This window comes from Neophocaena asiaeorientalis, unplaced genomic scaffold (assembly GCF_003031525.2).
Source record: "Neophocaena asiaeorientalis asiaeorientalis breed wild unplaced genomic scaffold, Neophocaena_asiaeorientalis_V1.1 scaffold65, whole genome shotgun sequence".
NCBI lineage: Eukaryota > Metazoa > Chordata > Mammalia > Artiodactyla > Phocoenidae > Neophocaena > Neophocaena asiaeorientalis.
In genome coordinates, this window is record NW_020173215.1 from 15,746,273 (window position 1) to 15,771,601 (window position 25,329).

A 25,329-nucleotide genomic window follows, 5' to 3' on the forward strand; every position below is an offset into this window, starting at 1 on the left:
GATCCCATGGCTTGCTTTCAGCTAATAATTAAATTTGCCTTCTATATTTAGTTGCCTGTGCATTGTCTAACAACCAAGAAGCCTGTCTCCATACCATTCTATGGCTATCTTTCCAACCTACCATAGCTTCCTAGTACTGAGCTTTGATAAACCTGCCACTTGTTTGCTTTGATCCGCAAGTTTATCAAATCCATTGTCTAGTGCCTGATGCCTTACCACCACTGGTCTAGATACTGGGTTTTCTAAAGTGTTCTAAAACTCTGGTGTTTCTTAGTTAATAGTGAATAACTAAGCTAACCACTTGTCTGTCGAACTATTTGACTTCGAGTAGTCTTACTGTTGGCTGATACATTCCATATCTCATAGCATTGTTCATTGACCTGCTAGGATGCTTTAATTTTAGAGAAATACCTAATTGCAGTGTGAAGTTAAATGATTAATGCTTTGGTCCAGACTCATGAAAATCCACTTCTAATGTGATGCATGAAATCTTAAGGATTTACACTGGGTAATTTTAGTATAAAGGTACAGTGATTAGGACGGTACATAGTAGATATTCAAATCCTTGTTAAATTTGCTGTGAATATTAATATTGCCCTATAGATTGTAGAAAATAGCAATAAAGTACTATTAACTTTCAGGTCACCTGCAAAGGCTCATAGATTTTTTATCTATTGGTTTAGAGTATTCCCATTTATCTTCCCCTTGTCCCTCTCTGTTGGTCTTCAGGAATTTCCTCAAAATACCACAGATCCGTTATTTATGTTGAATGAATGTCTCGCATCTAATTTTTGGTTTTTTCCTATAGTTTGTCAGAGGAACAGTTGTGACTGGCCTTGTAGGAAGCAGGTGACCGGAGCGCCATCCTCTGCTTTCGCAGCTGCCTGTTCATTGTGGCCTGAGTGGTCAGTGAATCTACTCATCCTTCATGTCTTTAGCAACCAGCCACCCAGGTAACAGTCACGTACAGTGGAATTAAGTTACTGCGAAGATGGCCACTCAGTCGTTGTTTTTCTTTCATCTTTCAGACAGTATAAGGGGACTGGTAACACACAAACCACTTACCTGTAAGGCTTTATTTTCTGCAGCCTAGCATCTTGCCTTTTAATCGTTACAAGTACGGAGGCACTAGGTGGGGATCTGCACTGGTTCTTTCTAGACAGTTGACCTATATATAGCCAGTATGCATCACAACCAAAGCTGTGGTCCGCAGTTGATCTTCTCTACTTAGGACTGGCAGTTGGATCTTTTTAAGTCATAAACTTAATCCTGGTTGTATATTAGAATCCCAGGAGGACTATTTAAAAGCCACAGACCTCATTGCCCAGGCCCACCTGCAAAGTTTTGATTTAAATTATCTGGAGCCAGGCCTGGACATTGGTCTTGTCTTTTCCTTCCCTTCCTTTCTCCCTTCCTCCCATCCTGCTTCTCTCCCTCTCTCCCTTTCTTCTTGCCTTACCTCTTTCTTTCAAGACTACCCCAGTGATTCTAAGGGATATTGTCTTTTTTGAGGAAGAAGTTTAAAATATTTTATAGTATTTGGTGTTTTCCTCAAAAAGCTCAAAGGGCAAGCAACTATGTAAGTGCAAAAAGATTAACTTTCCCCTGTCTTACATTAAAGGGAAGAATTTGTAGTTGAACTTTCTGTCAAAAGGTCTGTCAGGTTATTTTCAAAGTCCATGCTTTTTCCCTGCTTAAATCATGCTGCTGGGACTTCCCTGGCAGTGCAGTGGTTAAGACTCCACGCTCCCAACGCAGGGGACACAGGTTCGATCCCTGCTTGGGGAACAAAGATCCCTCATGCTGCTGCTCTACTACATGAGATGCTTGTATTCAAAGAAAAAAGTCACCTCTACATAGTTTTGTTAGATGTCATGGTAACTTGGCTTCACTGAAGCAGTAATTGCCATAGATGCTTGAGTTTTTGAATGCATGAGCACCAAAGCAAAGCACGGAGCCAGCAGGCTTTTTTTAAATCTTATTTATTATCGTTTATTTTTGGCTGCATTGGGTCTTCATTGCTGCGCGCGGGCTTTCTCTAGTTGCGGCGACCAGGGGTTACTCTTCATTCAGATGTGCGTGCTGCTCATTGCGGTGGCTACTCTTGTTGCGGAGCACGGGCTCTAGGCACGCGGGCTTCAGTAGTTGTGGCACGTGGGCTTCAGTAGTTGTGGCACGCGGGCTCAGTAGTTGTGGCTCGCGGACTCTAGAGCGCAGGCTCAGTAGTTGTGGCGGTTGGGCTTAGTTGCTCCGCGGCATGTGGGATCTTCCCAGAGCAGGGCTCGAACCCGTGTCCCCTGCATTGGCAGGCGGATTCTTAACCACTGCGCCACCAGGGAAGCCCCCGCAGGCTTTTAAATAAGGATAGGTGGGAGGTATTAATCCCTGAAAATTCATATACTCCTAATATACATACCTAATCTCAAATCAAATACATATGGGGTTTCTTTCTCCCTAAAGGACTGCATTTTCTGTAAATGAGTGAATTACTATTACAAATCTCAGATGTGAAAGGAACCCTGATTCCAGGACAGACGGAATTAAAACCAAAATGTGGCTTGCTGGTATAGAACCTGGAAAGGAGATTTACGTGCTATAGAATTATGTATCAAATTACAACCTAGTTTATGAGATGACATTCTGGATAGATCTCCCAAATTTATCCAGTCTAGTATTTTTCTTTAACAAAATAGGAATTGTTTTATAGACCAACCCTCAAGTCTATCTAGTTTGTTCTTGACTGGTTAAAGTTTTTTTTTTTTTTTTTTTGCGGTGCATGAGCCTCTCCCTGTCGTGGCCTCTCCCGTTGCGGAGCACAGGCTCCGGACGCGCAGGCCCAGCGGCCATGGCTCACAGGCCCAGCCACTACGTGGCATGTGGGATCTTCCCGGACCAGGGCACGAACCCGTGTCCCCTGCATTGGCAGGCAGACTCTCAACCACTGCGCCACCAGGGAAGCCCAGGTTAAAGATTTTGATAAATGAAACTGGTTGATACTGTTCATTGCCATTTGTGAGTTTATAGACATGGATGATTTTCCTTCACCTTTGCAAACTGGGAGGTCAAATTGTTTTAATCTCTTCACATGGAAGGCTTACTTTATACTTTAGTTACTTTTCTCTGATCCTTGTGACTAAATGTCAAATTTCTGGCATAAACACCTTGTGGCTTGGTCCAACAATAGTATAATATAGTTAAAACAAGCTTTTAGATCAGAAAGAACTAAGTGGGTGGGGTTGTTTTTGATTAATTAATTAGTTTATATTTGGCTGCATTGGGTCTTCGTTGCTGTGCGTGGGCTTTCTCTAGTTGCAGCGAGCGGGGGCTACTCTTCGTTGCAGTGCGCGGGCTTCTCATCACGGTGGCTTCTCTTGTTGCGGAGCGTGGGCTCTAGGCAGGTGGGCTCAGTAGTTGTGGCTCGCGGGCCGTAGAGCACAGGCTCAGTAGTTGTGGCGCACAGGTTTAGTTGCCCCGCGGCATGTGGGATCTTCCCAGACCAGGGCTGGAACCCCTGTCTCCTGCATTGGCAGGCAGATTCTTAACCACTGCACCACCAGGGAACTCCCAGACAGAACTAAGTTTAAATCCTGGCTCAGGTACCTTAGGCAAGATACTAAGAATTCCTACTTCATATAGTTGTTGGAAGGATTAAGTAACATACTGTATATAAAGTGATTACCACGAAGCCTGACACATAGTAAGCATTCATTATACATATTAGTAAAACAATGTTGTTTACTTGTCAGTGTTCTACTTGAATATCTTTGTTTTTCTCTTGTAGTACCTTGGGCCAGCACACTCAGGAAGTAGTTTATAATCTTTTCGTAGATACTAACAGCTCAAGTTTTGCTTATTTTTTTCCCCACTGGTGTTTTACGTTACATGTACTAGCACTTTACATATTTTGCCTTTTCACACAGTAGAGAAAATTACCTCCATCATTTTGACATTCATGAAAACTTTAGAGAACTTGGCAGATTTCTTGATGCTGCTGTTTAAAATTATTTAGAAGATATGAAATAAGGCCAGTCCTAGTGTCCTTCCTTCCATCCATTCAATAGTTAGTGAATGCCTACCAGCTCCAGGAAGTATGCTTCATACTGGGGATATATGACATATACGACTATATGACATAGTCCTTGCTCTCACAGTTTTCTTGGGCTAGTGAAGGAGACAAGCAAATCAAGAAATGATTGCAGCAGCAATATATAAACCCCTCAGAGTCAGTACTGATTTCTGTTTGTATGGACTAGGAAAAGCTTAACAGAGGATGTTCCTTGAGTTTGGAAAGATAAAGATGAATTTCCTATACAGACAAAAGATAGAATGTGCCTAAAGGTACAGATACAGGAAACAAGGTAATGTATTCAGGAGCTGTATGTAAAATATCCTGACAGAATCTGGGAAATGAGGCTGGGGCTGAGAGTAAAGAGAGACTTAGATGACTTACTAAAAGACTGGATTTGGCTTTGTGTAAGCAAAGGTCAGTTATTGAAGAATTAGGGAAGGATGATAAGTATTTGAGAGAATTCTGCTAGCACTGTGATGGTGGGAATAGGGAGCAATATTGGAGGCACAACAGCTAATCAGAAGACTCAAGCTGAGCTAGTGAATAGTAGCTGTAAGAACTCACTGAGTTCTTACTATGTGCCAGGCAGTGTAGTAAGCATTTTGTACCCATTAGCTCATTTAATCCTTGAAAAAAACCATGATGAGGTGGGTATCGTTCCCACTTAACAGAAAACTTGAGGATCATAATTTTCCTGTGGTCACATAGCTTGTAAGTGATTAAAAATCCTCATTCAAGCCCAGGTATGTCTAACAAAGTGCTTGCTTCTGATCAATATAACATCTGGTAAGAAGCAGTAAGGGCAACAACAGTTCATTATGAAGAGAGCCAAGGATACAAGAGATGTGAAGAGGTAGGACCTCAATCAGCTGGCTATGTTGGAGGGAAGAGAGCGGTGCATGGAGAAGTAAAAGCTAGCAGTGATGCCCAGGGTTTTGGCATGCAACACTGTCTTTAACAGTACCATTAAACACAGTCAAGTATTGGGAAGAAGAAATTGAGGGGAAAGGAGGTCTTTTCAGACATGAATTTTAGGCATGTTTCCCATAAGATGTGTAGTAGGCAGCTAGGTATATAGGTCTGAAACTCAGAAGGGAGGTGACTTAAAAGAGTGAGCTGTGACGGAGTGAGGTAAGTCAGAAAGAGAAAAACAAATACCGTATGCTAACACATATATATGGAATCTAAAAATAAAAAATGGTTCTGAAGAACCTAGGGGCAAGACAGGAATAAAGACGCAGACCTACTAGAGAATGGACTTGAGGGGGAAGGGTAAGCTGGGACGAAGTGAGAGAGTGTCATGGACTTATATATACACTACCAAATGTAAAATAGATAGCTAGTGGGAAGCAGTCACATAGCACAGGGAGATCAGCTTGGTGCTTTGTGACCACCTAGAGAGGTGGGATAGGGAGGGTGGGAGGGAGACGCAAAACAATTAGAACACTCCCTAACACCATACACAAAAACAAACTCAAAATGGACTAAAGACTTAAATGTAAGACCAGACACTATAAAACTCTTAGAGGAAAACATAGGCAAAACACTCTATGACATAAATCACAGCAAGATTCTTTTTGACCCACCTCCTAGAGAAATGGAAATAAAACCAAAAATAAACAAATGGGACCTAATGAAACTTAAAAGCTTTTGCACAGCAAAGGAAACCATAAACAAGATGAAAAGACAACCCTCAGAATGGAAGAACATAGTTGCAAATGAAGCAACTTACAAAGGATTAACCTCCAAAATTTACAAGCAGCTCATGCAGCTCAATATCACAAAAACAGCAAGGGGGTTGAGAAAGATAAGCTAGCCAAAGAGACCAAGAAGTAGTAGTCAGAAAGCTAGGAGAAGTAGAAGATAATAGTGCTGAAGAGTCAAAATTTTTTAAGGATTGGGGTCAAAAGTTTCAAAATCAAGATGTGATCATTCACATCCATCTAGTCGGTAACATTTTAGAAGTCAATGTCAGTGCTGGCAGAGATGTTGACAAACAGCACAGGAACTCTCAGGCGTACTGTCTTTGGGAGTATAAATTGGTATAATCATTATGAGGGCAATTGGCAATACTTATTTACTAAAATCAAACGTGTGGGGCTTTCCTGGTGGCGCAGTGGTTGAGAGTCCGCCTGCCGATGCAGGGGACACGGGTTCGTGCCCCGGTCCGGGAAGATCCCACATGCTGCAGAGCGGCTGGGCCCGTGAGCCATGGCTGCTGAGCCTGCGCGTCCGGAGCCTGTGCTCCACAACGGGAGAGGCCACAGCGGTGAGAGGCCCGGGTACCGCAAAACAAAAAACAAAACGTGTGTAAACCGGCAATTCCTCTAGGATATCTATATATACCTGTGTATATATACATATATGTGTGTCTCTGTATATGTGTGTGTATACACACACACACACACACATATATATGCCCTTGTAAACATCCCACACATTTGCCAGAGAGACGTGCAAGAATGTTCATCACAGTATTGTTTATAATAATGAAATTTGGAAATAAAATGTAACGTAAACAAATTTTACTATATTCATTTAATGAAATGCTGTACAGTTAATACAAGTAAGCTAGCATTAGGTGAATCAAGGATTGCTCTCTAAAACAGTAGTGATCAAAAAAGTTAAATGGCATTGTATTATGTTTCTCATATGTAAAATTTTTAAGTGAGATAAGACTAAGTATCATTTATGGATATATTCACATAAAGTAAAAGTTTAAAAATAGGTTTGGGAATTATAAACTGTCCAGAACCACTGTCCAGAATTCAGGACAGTGGTTCTCTTGAAAGGAGGGAGAGCCACATAGGGGATCTAGTTTTTATTTCTTAAAAACATGTTTGAGATAAATATGGCAAAATGTTAACAGTAGGCGTTTTTGTTGATTTTGGGTCTATGTGGGATACTTTGTACAAAGTTAAAAAACAACAACAATTTTTTTATTCCCCATTGAAAAAGTGGGTGGACAAAAATAGAGTAATACTAAGATAATACTATAACTCACTCAGAAAGTAGGGAAAAAGTCAACAATTGAAACAAATGCTTCATTGGTTTCTATACTCTCCCAGAAGGTTAAGGGTACTTTTACTGATTTATCAAGAGTGATGAGAAAAGTAGGAGGAAGGGTTACCAGGATGTGTAACATAATTTTTCAGGAAGAAAGGAGGCTCAAATAATATCTAAAACGTTATTGCCCTTTGTAATCTCCAAAGTGTTTATATGTAGGTACTATTATCCTTCCTTTACAGATGGAGGTATGTTACATGACTTGCTAGAAGGTGCCCAGCTAGTAGTAGAGAGCTGGGTCAAAGGACCCGTGTACATCTTTCCCTGTGTTCCTCTGCCTTATCAGCTGGGTGTTCAAGTTCACAAAACTAGATGTTAGAGCAGGAACTTGAACCCAGGTTTTCGTTTCAAGGCAAACTAAACTACGCTATGTTCCTGGACCACATACATTTGCTTAAAGGGCTATTACTGAAGTTAAATGCCTTATGCTGTTTAGAACTGCCTTAGAAGAAAGAACTGTTGAAATTTTTTAAAAATGAGCATTTTCTAAACTATGCATTTTTACACAGGATTTGTTTACCCTTTTTGATATATATGACACTGCTTTATGTTTCAAACTTATCTTTTTTTTTCCCTATAACCTCCTGTTATGCTGGTGTTTGGATTTCCTTTTACAATGGGGAAGTGGATTTTTAAGATGGTGAAGGTAAGTGTCATGAGATCATTTACCAGTTCTGTGAATTGGAAACTACCGTCCTTTATCCCTTAAGTGAAATGCAGTGTTTTGCAAAAGAGACCACTCCAGTAGCTAAGATGCCCGTGGTAATGTGGCCAAGAGCTGTATGTTATAGACGTATTGATTATTAGAGATTGCCAGGCTGTCTTGCTAAAGTATTATAATTAAAGCCCAAGATAACAGGGTCTATTCTGTACCTTACCTTTCACCCCAACTACAATATTATACTTCAGGCCAAAGAGTGACTCTTCCTGAGTGCAGTGGGGGGAAAACATTACCATTAGTGAAAACTATCATAAACTCACAAATACTAGTGTCTATTAGATCTTGCAGTTAGGAAGTCCTTCATAAACTTAGCAGAACTGGATTCCACAGAGTAGTGGGAATTGAAACCAGGGAACTGAGGTGAGCAGTGCGTGGAGGTGAGGACATACAGGCTTCAGGAGAGGCCGCTTTGTCAGAAACCTTTGAATGAGATGGAAAGGGAAGACGGAGGGCAGAAACAACAAGAAGATAAAGGGGTAAAAAGAAGGGCCATGATAGTTGAGAGATTTGAGCATGATTGTAATTAGAAGGAAAGGAACTTGTAGAGGAGGGAGAAAATTGATGGAGTTAGGTCCCAAAGGACGTAGGCCTTGAAAAAGACACCCTTTCTTGGAAACAAAAAGGAAGTAAGAGAATGGTGTAAGCAAATTTATAGCTGTGAGAGAAGAGGTTTATATTAGATGGTCTCAATATTTTTTGTGAAGTGGAAAGTATGCTATTTGTGAAGTAGGAGGGGGTAAAAGGTTAGTTTTGGGAGGGATTTGAAGAGAGAATGGAGGTAGTTTGGAATATTCAGCTGACTAAAGAAAAAAGCATTAATGAACAGTGTTAACCACTGAATTGAGTTTGGAAATCATGAAAGTATAGTGGTTTTTATGATTACTTCTAGTACCTCAGCTGAATGGCTTATAGAACCAGGCATATTACAGGACTGACCCAGAATTGTGAGCTGGATGACGACGGATGGAGGAGAAAGACGAGGATGAAGGGAAGGAGGTTGAGGCGTTGGTGCCTGGCAGAATATGGCACTGTTCTAGACGTGTGTGTTGGAAGAGAGACACCAGGGAAGGAAAAACATGGAGGGGGATTGAAAGCACTGGTGAGAGAAGAGGCCATATGACCACTTAAGAGATCCAGGCCAGATATGGAAAGACATGGGACCAAGAATAAACTGGAAGAAAAGGCAGCATCACAGGAATGAAGGTCTTGATGCGATTGTGGCATCAGGCATACCGAGGATGCTGTCTGTGGATGGAAGGATAAGGGTATTGAAATCACTCAGAACTACTCCATAATAAAGCAGAGAGTGTGGCAGCGGCCCTGGAACTGTGAGGCTTGGGTGTTTAACAGACCACCCACACGAATATTGAAATCGCCTAGGAAATGATGAAATGAATTGGGGTTTAAAGGAATAAAATGATCCGGGTATAATGTTACTGTGGAGAATGATCTGGAGATAAATGGCTGTTAGGGACAAAGCAAGGTAAAGGGTGACAAAATCGGGTGGAATAAACCTCAAAGGAATGAAAGTTTTTACAGGAGCGCGAAGTGCTTTAGACGAGGCTACAGGACAAAAAAGGGTAATACCAGTTCTGAGCCTCGTGGTACATGCAGTTTGAGGAAACTGCAAAGGAAGTAGTATCTTTGAGAAAGGAGTCGAGGACATTCATCAGACAAGCTGTACGTGTATCGGTGAGTTTGTTTATAGTGGAATAGGTGGCCAAGGCCCACACTGGAAGGGGCTAAGGGAGGATTTTTGTGGGAAAAGTAGCGATGAGGGGTCAGGAGGGCGTGCTGTCAGGTACACAGCAGTTTGGAGCTGGAGACAAAAAGTGAGAGGAAGCTGCTCGATGGCTGAGGAGTCTGCCTTCTGAGCAGGGACCAGGAATGACAACTATTTGGATGGAACTATAGTTTCTCAGCTTTCTGTCTAGTTGCTTTGACCCTGGTTAACCGAGGGTCCCAGCAATGTTGAGCCTTGTCTCTGTAGGAGTGTTTCTAGATCCATGGTGGGGTGGTTATTGCTGGATCCTTGCGGGGGCTGCTGTGCAGAAGGCTGTGCGTGGTAGTGTTTGGCCTGGTCTGTGCTGGACTTCCTTATGGTTTAAAACAAGCAGCCGTGGATTTGCCACACTGTGGCAGGCGTGCAGCAGACATCCCAGAGGACAGAACCCAAGGACTTTCTCTATGGACTGCACCCTCTTTAGTATAAGGGCCATCATCTGTGCTTTACATGAGATGTAATCCCTTTTTTCCTGCTTTTGAGAAAGATTTCATTCACCAGTCTTTTGGAGGGAGTATGAGAGAGTGGACAAAGCATGGACTCATATCAAAGTCTTACTGAAGACTATCTGCCAGGCTCTGTGCTAGGCTCTGGGAATTCGGTGATGAATGTGACGTGATTCTTGCCTGTAAGATCCTTACAGCTTAGTAGGAGAAACAAAGATAAATACATTCAGTGACAAATGAGGGGTGCCTTGATAGATGCATAGGTGAGAACGAGTGGGAGCCCGAGGGAGCAGCAGTGGGTTCTGCCAGCTCGAGGTCGACTGAGAAGGCTTCGCAGTTTTCTCTGCTCACCTGCCTTCCATCCTGTGTGCACGTCTGTTTTCCTCATTAGTTTCCGTCATGCATTAGTAGCCTCATATCTTGCCTAAACTAATCTGTTCTCCATACTGCAGCCAGAATATTATTTCTCAATTACAAATCTAATTCCTTGGCTTAGAATCCTTCAACAGCTTCCTGTTGCTTCTAGAATAAAATAGTTTACAGGCCACTGCGGAGTCTCATCTTCCTGACCTCTCTAAACCTCAGAATTTCATCACTTTTCTTCTCTTACTCATTGCTTTCATTTTAGATAAACTTCTTCCCACCTGTGGCCCCTAAACCCCCAACTGCCCCCTGGTGCTCTTTTGAGCTGACACAGTTTCTGTACGGGCACACCTCAGAGCTACTGCAGGTCACTTCCAGACCACCGCAATTAAAGTATCACAATAAAGCAAGTATCACAATAAAGCAAGTCACACAAATTTTTTGGCTTCCCAGTGCATATAATAGTTATGTTTACACTATACTGAAGTCTATTAAGTGTACAATAAATAGCATTATGTCTAAAAGAACAATATATATCTTAATTTTAAAATACTTCATAGCTAAAATATGCTGACCATTATCTGAGCCTTCAGCAAGTCATAATCTTTTTGCAATAGTAACGTCAAAGATCACGGATCACAGGTCAGCATAACAAATATAATAATAATGAAAAAGCTTGAAATATTGGGGGAATTGCCAAAATGTGGCACAGACATGAAGTGAGCAAATGCTGTCGAGAAAATGGTGCCGACAGACTAGCTCGCTCGACGCAGGGTTGCCACAAGCCTTCAATTTGTAAACATAATTTCTGCAGAGAGCAATAAAGCGAAGCGAGGTGGGACAGGCTATGCCTGTACTTCTGCTCTCATGGCACCCACTGTATCATATTGAAACGCCTAGTTGTTGGTTTCCCTGACTAGACTAATCTCCTCAGGGCAGGGATCAAGTTGTTTGTTTTGCTTGGTGTGTGTGTGTCACACAGAAGAGCCTCGAGCATGAAGGAGTCAGAGAATACACGGCCACCCGCCTTGTACTTACGGTGGCAGTCACAGTCACACCCTTAGGAAGGTAATTTAATTGGTTGGGGCCTTCTGTATGTTCCTTGAGTAGCTACATACGAGAGAAATTGAACACTGTCAAGAATATTCCAACAGTATACTCAGTATCCAACAACTAGATGGCAATGTTGTTTCTACATCTAAGTGGAGAAGTTGATTAAAGTTAAATTTTCTCTGTCAGTGAATGGTCTGTTTTTACATTATTGCATGAGGTAGTAACAGGACTGTTTATTCCATTATCTACTTATATTCTGAATTTAAATATTCCTTAGTATTTATTCCCTAATAAAGTTGAGCAATTTCAATCTATAGAAATAAAATATAGTAGACCACTTTACTTCATCATTTAACTATGATAGTTTATACCTAATCATATAAGTGCTTTTGTCTTCATGCTTATCTTATCTGGTTCAGAAATTAAAACACACACACACACACAGATCTCTACACTAATCTTTTACTCAGATTTGACATAAAATGGTATGAAGTTGGTGGTCCTCAAATGGAAGTGTGTCTTTTAAAAACAGTTTTATTGAGGTATAGTTTACATACAGTAAACAGTAAACTCCTCATTTTTTTGTTTGTTTGTTTTTTGGTGGTACGCGGGCCTCTCACTGTTGTGGCCTCTCCCGTTGCGGAGCACAGGCTCCGGACGCGCAGGCTCAGCGGCCATGGCTCACGGGCCCAGCCGCTCCGCGGCATGTGGGATCTTCCCGGACCGGGGCACGAACCCGTGTCCCCTGCATCGGCAGGCGGACTCTCAACCACTGCGCCACCAAGGAAGCCCGACTCCTCATATTTAAAATGTACAACTGACACATGTACACACCCATGAAATCATCACCACAAAGTACTAAACATATATCCATTACCCCAGAAGGTTTTCTCAGGGCCTTCTGGCATCCTTCCCTGCTACCCTTCTCAGCCCCCAGCCTCAGCTTTCTTTATCTATAAATTAGTTTGCATTTTCTAGACTTTTATATAAAAGAGATCATCATACAGTATTTACTTTTTTAATCTGGTTTCTTTCACTCAGCATAATTGTTTTGTGAATCATCTGTGTTGTTGCATGTATCGGTGGTTAATTCCTTTTTAGTGTTGAGTAATATCCCCCTAGCGATGCTCTGGAAAAAACAACTTTGAGCTTTCTCCTGTTAGAAGAAGAAATTATCATGAAGCCTTGGAACTTCTGTTTTTTAAACATTTAAATGATCCTTTCTGACTAAAAGAGTCTGACATGAATCTACATTTTGTGCTCTTTCATTGTTGCTCACGAAAATCTCAGGGTTAGCTTTTTGTGTGGTCAAGAGGACCACACTGGCGGCTTACTGAAAATATTACCTTTGAAAGAAAAAAGAAAGGGCCACTTGCGTTGTTGTACAGTGTCTTTCCCAGGTGTCAGCACATCATAATTAAAAAACTGGAAATCTGCTGTCCATTAATCTGTGAAGAAACAAGTTAACAACTAGGTTATTCACAGTTCTGCAAACATGCCTAATGCTCTGCCACGCCAAGTCTTTTTTCATACTTCTCTTGCTGAAATGTTCTTTCCTCAATTACCAACTGAGCAAATTCTGCCCATTCGTTAAGGTTTTTCTCAGCTGAGTTGAATTTCTTCCTTCTCTGATCTTTCATAGCACATTCCATCTTTCTTTTATTCATCTTTATATGTAGTATTAACTTAAACTTTTTTGAGTGTCTATCTTATTTTTATACTATTACAAGCTCTTTAAGGGCAGAAATCATGTTTATTCATCTTTAAATCCCTCAAAGGGTAGACTAAATGCCTGGTACCTAGTTGGTACTCAATAAATTGTTGCGTGAGTGAATGTATCTACCAATAAGCTGGAAAGTCATAAGTAGTTCCGTTATTAACCTGCTTGAGAATACTGCTGAGATTCCAAAGGGAGCATCCGTTGAACACTTAAATACATTTGGAGCCATGTGAGCCTTATACAACATTCCTCACCAACATTACAAGTAGTGAATTGTTGCCATGATACTATATTCCACCATGTTCCAGGCTTGTGGTCTAAGCATTAGAATGGGCACTTTTGATACGGCAGGGACATCTAAGATGAAAAAAGAAATTCATCCAACATAAGATGATTCTTTATAGTTGCACACAATATCTGTTATCGACAGCAGGCATAGGCTCGCTTCCTCTTACCTTTGCAATCTGATTTTCCACAACTGCCCTGGTCAAAACTCCCAGCCAAACTGACTCACACACCAAGCTTTAAAACTGAAGCTTTTCCTTGTTCCTTTCTTCCGGCATGGAATTCGCCATGCAATTCCTATTCCTTTCCAAGCACAGCACATTTCCCACTTTCTCTGTGATGCATCCCTGGCCATTTGAACTCACAGTGATGCTCCCCTCCTGGAAATTCAGCTTTACTGTCCTTTCTGCTCATATCAGAACATCTGATATTTGTGTCGGCTCAAACTTATTTCGTTCTTGATTATTTGACATTGTTATTTATAAAATAAATAACAATGTTTCCAAACTGTTTTCCAGTTTCCCCTAAACTGGATTGGGACCTGGGACCATGGATTTTACTTTGTTATGTCCCTCACTACCCCAGCCATAAAGCCGTGCACAAAGGAAATGCTCACTGAGTGTTTACTAAGTGGATGAATTTTATCTCACCTGGAAATGCAATAATTGTGAAGACATTATATATGCCCCTAACTTGATTAGCAAAAGTTGGACGATTTTCACCATCAAAATCAACCTGCAAAAGACCGACCAAAAAAATAAATAAATTTATTTCCATATGACCTGTAGTGGTTTATGAGTTTGCATATGACCAGCTAGTGGATTGCTTAAGTAGTGGCATATAATGGTAGACAGCAGGGTTGGGCCTGATTGGCAGCTAAATACAGGTTTAGGAACTCTGTTTTAAAAGTTTATCCACTGGTAATAAAGCTCTGAGAGATCAGTTTGCGTAAACCACTGAATAAATTAGACTGCCAACTTAAATGTATTGACTTACCATGAGAAAGGTCATCATACAGGATGACCAATCCACTTTAAACCAGTCGTAGGTTAAAAGATGGCTCCGTGAGCCAGAAAAAGATACCAGAAGGTGCTCAAAAGAGATTACTTGTCACTTCAACTTGCACTTGGGGCTATAGGAACCTTACTACTAGAGCTTAGCACCTGTGAACTCTTAACAGTTCACGTGAGGTTAGAAATTAGGTAAATTATAAAAGAAAAAGCTAATGCTTTTCAGCATTTGCCAAAAAGCCAAGCATACCATGGACCGAGATTAAATCAATAGTGTAGGTACTGCTCTAAACCAGGCATTTAATTGATAAGACCCCATTCCTACTTGCAGTTACTGTATGCCATGAGCTGTGTATTATATAACCTAGAGGAAACCCAGTGCTTGCTAAGTAGTAGTATCAGCGGCATACATGGTGTGTCTGTATTCTGCAAGATAGAGGTGTCACTTGTTGTTTTTTTCGTTTTGAATGTCGTAGTTGTGAGAGAAATTCAGAGGCCATTGGTTAGGTCCAGTGAAAACTTTCAAGCAATACATGGTCATAGGATCTTTTCAAAATAAGCACTTTTATTGTTGTTTTCAAATCCTTTTAGACAACCCTAATTCTTCTGTCATGCAATAGCCATTGCTTAGAAATGGTCAAATTTGATAACTGAGTTAAAACCTCAAGGGCCAGATGTAGTACATGACAGGGCTCTGAAAGATTAATCCAGTATGATTACGGAAGCACTCAGAATTCTATTTTGAGGAACTGTAAGAACAGAGGGAGATTCAACAAAGCCCTTAAGGACAAGTAGGCTTCCTGGACAGTTCTGAGAGTCCTTCTAACGTTGCTATTGTAAGTTCACAGTGGCATCAATTCATCGATCTCTAGGAGTTCTGAGGCATCCACCTATTATTCTGCGTGTCTGCGACTCTCTCCTCGTGGGAAAACTGTTCCTTCCTTGATTCTGTCATCTAGTTCTAATGGAGGCTACTGACTCAAGTACCTTGTCTAGTTATAAGTGATAGGTCCGTGAGCGAACACCTGATCTACGCTAGGTCAAAGCCCTCCCTTGGGATTTTCTGAACTATAATAAGAGGAAACAGTAACTTTCTAGGAACCATAGGATAGGATGCTTGAGACTATTTCTTGTCATGTGGAGAAAACCAGTACATTGAGAGAAGCAGAAAAGACAGAGTGAGTCCCAGCAGCAGGCGTCTCTAGTTCCAGCTGTCTTGGAGCCCCAGTTGTACTCTTGACACATGAGCTACTCCGGTAGCTCCATTAAACTCTCCTTTTCTCTAAACTATCTTGCATTGATTTTCATCACAACCAGCCAAAAGAGTTCTAGCCCAGACAAGTACTCAGAAGCCTGGGTATAGGGATGAAAAGTAAATGCTTATAGTGTTCCCAGGCTGCATCTGAGCCAGGTAAACAAGGGTACAAGGTAGTGAGGACGTTTGTGAAAAGCTGGACCATGAAAAGCTGAGCCACGCATCTAGGCTGATTAAGAAATGAAGTGGCAGGACGGGACTTCGTAAGAAAATTTATGTGCTAAAGGAATGGAAGATACTGAAATTCAGGATTTAGGAGGTAGGGCCGTTCCTGGCGACAAACCTAAGTGCAGTCACGGAGTAGATCAAGTGTAGTGTGTTAAAGGTCATCAGATTGAGAGGGTTCAAGGACATAGAAGACAGAGCTGTCCAAATGGACAAGCAAATGATCCCAGATGACGGTGGGACTCACGTGGAGATAAAGACCATAAACTAGAGAAAAGAATAACTAGGAAGTTAGTAGATGGCAGTAAACAGCAGGAGTAGAGAGGTAGATGGTTGAAAACTATAATTCTGAAAGGAGAGGCTTCTCCATGAGGGTGAGACAGATTAACAGTCTCCAGCCCAGATGGTAGGAGAAAGAGTCGTTTCCTAAAGGGAAACCAGGTTTCTGCTTACGGCCAGGAGGTGGAAGGAGTATTTTGTTATAAGGATGAGACTATAGGTGAGTTTGTTTTGAATAGGCAGGAGTTCCAGAGGACACAGGGCAGAGGACAGAGCCAGAAGAGGAAGGGTTTGGGAGGATTGCAAGCGGAATGGGAGAGGATAGCTTCCTGGAGAGCCTTGTTTGACGAAGTGCTGAGTGTGATGGGAAAGTGAGAAGTAACTGGCCTTGGGTGTCTCAGGAAATTCTTATGAAAAGATGTTTCAGAATGGGCCCAAGCAAAGGCTTAGGAGGCATCAGAATTCTGAGGGAGGGGACAGTTGGCATCTAGGTCTAGGGGTGCATTTTTTCCTACTCTATGTCAGTAGAGACATATGGTACTAACAGCCTTTATTCAAGGTTCTTTTTTTTTTTTTTTTTGCGGTACACGGGCCTCTCTTGTGGCCTCATTTGATTTACTCGAATATGTTGAGTATCTCTTTTGTGCCAGGCACTGTGCTAGATTCTGGGGATGGGGTTACAATGGCAAGAGAAAGGAACAGCCACTTTCCACAGGAAACATAAAATACAGTGTGAGCTGTAGGCCTATTGGATGGTCTGAATGTTTGTGTTCCCCCAAAATGCTTATGTTGAAATCCTAGCCTCCAGGGTGATGGTACGAGGAAGTGAGACATTTGGGAGGTGATTGGGTCATACGTGAGGGCAGAGCACTTATGAATGGGATTGGTGCCCTTATAAAAGAGGCCCCAGAGAGAGCTTGCTTACCCCTACCACCATGTGAGGACACAGTGGGAAGTCTGCAGCCCGAAAGAGGGTCCTCACCTGACCATGCTGGCACCCTGATGTTAGACTTTCAGCCTCCAGAATTGTTAGACATAAATTTCTGTTGTTTTTGAGTTACCCAGCCTGTGATGTTTTGTTATAGCAGCCTGAACAGACTAAGACACCAGTAAATAGACAGTTATAATGTTTTATATCATGATGGGGAAGTACAGGGTGTGATAGGAATACGGACGGTAGGGGTGGGACACGTAACCCAGATTAGGAATATCAAGGACTGCTTCCTGGAGGAAGTGCTGTATAGGCTGAGACCTACATTGTGGTGTGAATTATGAGGAGGAGACAGAGAGCAAGGGAAGACAGAGTGAGGGCGCTTTAGGCAAGAAGAGCCTCTGTCCCAGAGGCAGAGACATTAAAAGGGGCCTGTTTCCTATCTTATAGGGTCGTTGTGAGATCTATCTCTTAGAATAGTGTCTTCTGGCGCAGGGTAGGTATCCCATAAATATCAGAAGTGATTACTACGGGACTTCCCTGGCCGTCCAGTGGGTAAGACTCGGCGCTTCCACTGCAGGGGGCATGGGTTCCATCCCTCGTCGGGGAACTGAGATCCCACATGCCGTGCGGCGTAGCCAAAAAATAAAAAGGAAGAAATTACTACTAAGTCTGGAGCATAGAATTAAGGGTGAGGGTGAAGAGAGATGAGAAATAAGGCTACCCAAGTAAGCAGAAGCCAAACTCTTTAAGTCCTGGACCAGGCATTTAGACTTAATCCAGGAGTCACTGGCAAACCACTCACAGATTGTCAGTAGTGAAATAAATTCCATGCATTTTAGAAAGATCGGCTGAGACGAGCAGCAGGGAGACGAGGCAGAAGACTGTTGTAATCAGGGTCTGAACTAGATGGGGAGAATGATGATGGAAAAACGTGGACGGATTTCAAGATATTTAGAAGGTAGATGTATTAGTTTCCTAGGACTACCATAACAAATTACTACGAACTTGGGAATAAAACAACAGAAATTCATTCTTTTCACAGTTTTGGAGGCCAGAAGTCTGAAATCACGGCGTCTGCAGGGTTGGCAATCCTTGTTGTTCCTGTAGCAGCGTAGCTCCAGAGCCTACCTCCATCTTCACAGGGGTCTTCCCATGGCCCCCTCCTCTGTGCCTGCGTATCAAATCTGCCTCTCCCTCTTCCTCTCCTTTCTCTCATAAGGGCACCAGACATTGGGCTTAGGGCCCATCCGAAATCCAGGATGCTCTCATCTCGAGATTCTTAACTTAATAATCGTACCTGCAAAGATCCTGTTTCCAAATAAGGTCACATTCAAAGGTGCCAGGAGTTAGGACCTGGATATATCTTTCGGGGGGTAGGGGTGGGGCAACAGTTTGACCCAATATAGCAGAATTAACGGGACCCTACTGATTGGCTGGATGGGGGTGAGGGGCTTTGAAGGAGAAGAGAAACCAAGGGTAGCTTCCACGAACAACTGGTGGATGATGGTGCCATTCACTAAAATAAGTAACACCGGAGGAGAGACAAGTTAGGAGAGGGAAGATGACATCTCTATGTTGAGGTGCTTGTGGAAATCCAAGTGGGGGTCAAGTAGGCAGTAGGTCATATAAATTGTGAGCCTAGTAGATGGAGATGAGGGCTGGGCATACAGATTTGGGTGGTAACCGAAACCATGGGCATGGGTAAGATTGCCAAGGGAGAATCTGCAGAATAAGGGGAACCCTGATCTGAACTCAGATACACAGAATTTTAGGGAGGGACAGGAAGAGTAGCAGTCAGGGAAGTAGGAGAAAGCATGAGGAGAGTAATGTCCTGGAAAAGCTCAGGGAAGAGAACTATTAAAGCAGGAGTGAGCTCTTTCTAAGGAGTTTTAGAGAAACCAGAATGGATGGAGAGGTGAGGAATGCAAAGAGGATAAAGAAGTATTTCAAGAAGTTTGGCTGTGAAGAGCAGGAGAGATTGGCAGGTGACAAGAGATGCAGACAGAGGATTTTCTTTTTTTTTTTTTTTTTTTTTTGCGGTACACGGACCTCTCACTGCTGTGGCCTCTCCCGTTGCGGAGCACAGGCTCCGGATGCGCAGGCTCAGCGGCCATGGCTCACGGGCCCAGCCGCTCCGCGGCATGTGGGATCCTCCTAGACCGGGGCACGAACCCGTGTGCCCTGCATCGGCAGGCGGACTCTCAACCGCTGCGCCACCAGGGAAGCCCTGGGAAGCCCTTGATTTTTATTTAAGATGGGAGAGACTTGTGCCTACTAGAAAGAGAATTCTGCAGGCGGGAGAGGTGAATGTAAAGACTAAATCAAGGTCATTGAGGAGGCAGCACAGGTGAGACATTAACCTCAGACAAGAAGGAAAACATCTCTTGTACTTAAAGGAGGAAGAGGGGAAAGGATGGCTATAGAAGGAGGCAAGTTTGCTGACTTGATGGCAGGAAGCTAAACGTTTTTTTATTCATTCCACAAATATATTTTTTTAACAAGTAGTTTGCAATGCCTGGCACATGCCAGGCTCTGTTCTAGATGCTAGTGATACAAAGAGAATAAAACACAGTCTCCATCTCCACAGAACTTACATTTCAAGTGAGAAGACGGAGAAATATATATGTATGTATGTATTTTTCAATGCCGAGGTAGTTGGTAGACGCTACGAGAAAAAATAAAGAAGCTTAAGGAGAGAGAGTTTTGGAAGAGTATCTGTTTAAATGGGGTGCCTAGGTTCAGCCTCTCTGAGGTAGGCAATGAAAACGCAAGGCATTAAAGATCTAGGAGGAGCATTCCAGGCAGAGAGAACAACAGATATACAGGTCCTGAGGCAGGTATATTGTTGGCAGCAGCAAAGAATAATAGCAAGGAGGCCCCCTGAAACTAATATAATATTGTACGTCAATTCTACTTCAGTTGTTTTTTAAAAAGTAAGGAGGCCAGTCCAGCTGCAGCAGAGCAAGATAGGAGAGAGGTATGAGAATGGTAGGTAGGGTTCCGGTCACAGAGGTTTAGTAGTCTTTGGTGAAGACTTTAGATTTTTAGTCTAAGAGTGATGGGGACCTCTTGGAAGGTTTTGAATAGAGAAGTGACATAATTTGTGAACAAATAATTTGGCCGCATGTGCAGAATAGATGGTAGGGAGCAAGAAAGGAAGTAGGGAGTCCAGTTAGGAAGTTACTGCACCAGTCAGATGAGAGATGATGGTGGCTTGGACAGGCATGGTAGCTGTGGAGGGGTTAAAAAAAAAAAGTCGAATTGAGCATCTATCCTGAAAGTGATGCCCACAGGACTTACTGACAGACTGAAGATGGGATGTGAAAGAAAAAAAGTAAAGAGCCTCAAACACCTCAGACTGGCTGAGGTAGAACTGATTCCTTCAAAGAAACCCTAGCCCAGGTGTATGAAGAACGTTTGGATGAGATAAGTACATAACACAGGGAGAAGGGAAGGAAGTGTGTATCTGCTAGATGCCTGTATGTCATTTTCATGTGTCATCTCATTGAATCCTCTCCACCACCTTTGGTGATATTATTATCCTTAATTTTAGAGGTAAGAAAAAATTGCAATTTAAGTTAAATTTAATAATTTACTCAAGCCATAGCTTATACGTGAATTTTAACTCGAGACTGTCTAACAACTATGTTCTTTTCGCTAGCTTAGAAAAATAACACTTTTACAGCACTAGTACAAATTAAAAGATTTAATTTATTTTGAAGCACACTTGTACTTAAGAAAAGTCAGCTTTAACTAGATGATAGTTCAAAGGCATGTGTTCATTTTGGGAACAATTCTGAAAGACTTTTTAGGTTCTCAAGGGCTACAGAGGCTAATCGCACTAGTTATTTCCCATTTCTAATTTCACTTTCAAAAGATTTATCCCTAGTACAATTTTTGCACTTATTAGCAGCTGTGCCATTTGTTTTTGATGCATGAAGATAGATCCAGAGCTAGGGACTGTTCTCCCTAAGAATTTGGGCAAGGGCTAGAAGAGAGAGGGGAAGAAGTACACGGACAACACACATAGTGATGGTAACTCTTCAGTTCTGGTCAACGAAAACTTAAGGGGAGAACATAGCATGCGGAAAACTGGAGCAGGGAACCCAGGGAAGCCTATCCATGGTCCCAAGTCTCTAAGATTCCTTAGGATCTGGACACTGGAACAATTCAAAGTAAGTCTGTTTCCATCTAGACAAGATTCTTAAAAGGAGCTGAGGGTGAAACCACTTCGTTTCTTTATATTTCTCTCCATAAATGTTTATACTCTCTTTTCAACCTGGAGGAACATAACACTGGGCATATGTAAGAGTTTTCACCAAAAGCACTGAAGGAAGAGGCAGTGGGATATAATGGAAAGGGCAAGGGCAATTCAGAGACTAAGGTGGCACCGTAGCGGAGGTTCAGGAAAGGGTTGTGGACCTCAGATGCCTGCTCTACCCTGAGCGTGCAGCCTCGGGTAGGTCATTTTCTGTGAGCCTCAGATCCTCATTGGTTAAACAGGGATAAATGAGAGTAAAAACAGGAACTACGTCATATGTTCCTATGAGAATAAAATGAGACAGTCTATATAAAGTACTTAGCGAAAGGGCTTAACAAGAGTTTGTTACTATTAATAAGTTTCACTAACAGTGTGACTCTAGACAAATGGCTTAAACGTTTTTGCCTTTTATTTTCTCAGCCATAAAATGATGGCTAGAACTAGGTGATACTGCAGATTTCTTTACAACTTTATAGTTATGATGTTATGTGTGTTGTTTCTTAAGGTGATAGAAAAGAAATGATATCTGTCAGTGGTAGCCACCAGGTGGCAATAGTGAAGAGTTTAACTGCCATCCCATTTTGGGGGAAACTTCCTAATTTTTTCAGTATACAAATTCAAAAAAACAACAAAAAGCTTTAATCGTTTGTAATCCTTATTCCCAAGGGACTACCATTAAAATTTTCATGTATAACCTTCCATCCAGTTTATTTCTTTACATATATATATATAATTATTTTTCAATTTTATAAGAAATGAGGATAACAGATGTATTGTTTTGTAATCAGTTTTTTTAACACAAAAATATATGGTGAACACCTTCCATAGCAACTAATGTAGTTCTACACCATCATTCTTAAAAGTTCCATGGTATTCCACAGGTATTTGTTTAATTGAACCATCCTCTACTTAGCAAACACTGACTGGAAAAATTTCCAGAAGTGGAATGCCTGGGCTATGCACCTTTTTTTTTTTTTTTTTTTTTTAAGGAATACATACCACAAATTTGTCTTTTCCTATATTTTTTGGTTTTGTGTCTGGTAGAGCAAGGTCCCTTATCAGTGCCTTCCTTCAGAATTTAATTGACTATATAAAGCCTTTATTCTTCCTGATGAAATTTTAAATCTCTTAATCAAATTTTGCCCCTCTGTCTCCCCTAAAAATTTTGCTGGGATTTTGATTGATACTGTGTTAAATTTATAGGTTAATTTGTGGGGAATTTTCATCATTACAATATTATGTCTTTCCATCCAGCAATATGGCACACTTCACTATTCATTCAATTCTGTCAGTAAAATTTCCATATTATTTAGTTTCCATTTAGTTTACTTCTGGATATGTTTTTGGTTGCTGTTAATAAATATTATCTTTTAAAATATTCTTCTGAAGGCTTTTGCTGGTCTATAGGAACACTATTTTAGGATTATTGATTTTGTAATTGGCCGTGATACTGAACTCACTTAACGGGTCTAATATTCTTATCTATCCATTCATTCATTCTGTAAATATTCAGGCACTATTCTGGGTCCTGGAAATAAGCAGTAAAAAAAAGAAAAAAATCTGTTCTCAAGATCTTTACATTCTACTGAGAAGAAATACTAAACAAATAAATACATGACAGGTGGTGATAAGTGCTAAGAAGGTGGGGGAAGCATAGTAAGAGGATGGAAAGTGACCACAAAAAATACTACTTCAGTTAACATGTTCAAATAAGGCCCCTCTGATAAGTTGAAGTTTGAGGAGAGACCTAAAATGATGTTGTTTTTCTTGGGTTTTCCCAGTAGGTATATATACATCATTATACACTTCCCACCCACAGCAGGATTTCCATGCTCCTGGAAGATTGCCTGTCCAGTGGCAGCAACACGAAGGATTTAGTCTCTAAAGGACGCTTCGCGGGTTTTCAGTGTTCTGGATTTAAAGAATGGCTCCACAAGTCCTTCCAGCCACAACACAACAAAGTGAATCAGCTATATGTATACTTATATCCCCATATCTCCTTCCTCTTGCGTCTCCCTCCCTCCCACCCTCCCTATCCCACCCCTCTAGGTGGTCACAAAGCACCGAGCTGATCTCCCTGTGCTACACGATGCTCCCCACTAGCTATCTGTTTTACATTTAGTAGTGTATATATGTCCATGCCACTCTCTCACTTTGTCCCAGCTTACCCTTCCCCCTCCCCGTGTCCTCAAGTCCTTTCTCTATGTCTGCGTCTTTATTCCTGTCCTGCCTCTAGGGTTCATCGGAACCATTTTTTTAGATTCCATATATATATGTGTTACCATACGGTATTTGTTTTTCTCTTTCTGACTTATTTCACTCTGTATGACAGACTCTAGGTCCATCCACCTCACTACAAATAACTCAATTTCGTTTCTTTTTATGGCTGAGTAATATTCCCTTGTATACATGTGCCACATCTTCTTCATCCATTCCTCTGTCGATGGACACTTAGGTTGCCTCCATGTCCTGGCTATTGTAAATAGTGCTGCAGTGAACACTGGGGTGCATGTCTCTTTTTGAACTCATCATATAGATTCTTAACCCCATAATGCTTTGCTCTAATCTAGCCTAACTTCCCACTTTTCTTAATCTATCCTGACCCTTTCATTGTGCTGTCATGAGTCAAATCCCCTGTTGCCCTTAACAACTCTTCTAACCTTTCCCTTTATCTTCTTACTCTAACCAAAAACCTGGCCGTCTCCTCGTTTCCTTGCAATACTCTCAGGTTGTAGGTGTTTTGTCTTGTTTTGTTTTAAATCCTTCGAGTCCTGCTTGCTCTCCATTGCCAAATCCAAACCTTTCCCCTTCCTTCCAAAATCCTAGTTCCCTTGAGATGCACACCATTACACTACTGCCTGAACCTACCCAGGCTGATTGCCTGCTAAAACCGAAATATCAACATTCTCGATAGAATTTAAACAATACACAGAGTTTCAAAACAGAACAGTCGGAGCAGTGTGAAGAAGAGGTGAGAGCGACCCCTGGACCGGCCAAAGCCGCGCGCCACTGCGTGCCTGTGTCCAGCGCCCACGTCCCGCCGCCGTCGCCACCACGCCCAAGAGAAAGGCTGAAGGGGATGCTAAAGGAGATAAAACCAAGGTGAAGGACGAACCACAGAGAAGATCTGCAAGGTCATCTGCTAAACCTGCTCCTCCAAAGCCAGAGCCCAAGCCTAGAAAGGCCCCTGCAAAGAAGGGAGAGAAGGTACCCAAAGGGAAAAAGGGGGAAGCTGATACAGGCAAGGATGGGAATAACCCTGCAGAAAACGGAGGTGCCGAAACAGACCAGGCACAGAAAGCTGAGGGTGCAGGAGATGCCAAGTGAGGTGCGTGCCTTCTTGATAACTGTGCGCTTCTGCTGACTGTACAGTTTGAAGTACCATTTTCTATCAAGTTTTATAAAAATGCAGAATTTTGTTTTACTTTTTTTTTTTTTAAGCTATGTTGTTAGCATACGGAACACTTCATTATTGTTTTTTGGGGGAAGAGCACATGTCACTAATAGATTGTCTCTGAAGCTGGATTAACATGGGATAAAGAACACCTTTCCCGTCTGGCTGTGAGAGACTTCCTCTCGGTTCCCAGGAAGGAGGGGTTCCTTGATGTTGACACACAGTAGCCACCTTGGCACAAGTGCCTTGTGGTGTGGAAAAACTAAATTTAGTTTTTATGTCCTCTTCTCCCTCACCACTTTCAGCCTAGACTTGACTCCCTCAAACCCAGAGACCTGTTGGAACGTGACCCCTCAAAATTGGTTACCAGTATGTCAGGCAATCTGGACTTTCCAGTGTGACCACTGAGATGGCGTCCCTCAAAAGAGCAGCGGTTCCTTTTTTAGGTTGTGGACCTTCAGACTG

The 25,329-nt window shown here is 41.9% G+C and overlaps 1 pseudogene; it reads left to right on the plus strand.

Moving 5' to 3' along the window:
- The first annotated feature begins 9,629 nt into the window (after positions 1-9,629).
- LOC112399739 (non-histone chromosomal protein HMG-17 pseudogene) lies at positions 9,630-24,797 on the plus strand (annotated as a pseudogene).
- The last annotated feature ends 532 nt before the right edge of the window (positions 24,798-25,329 follow it).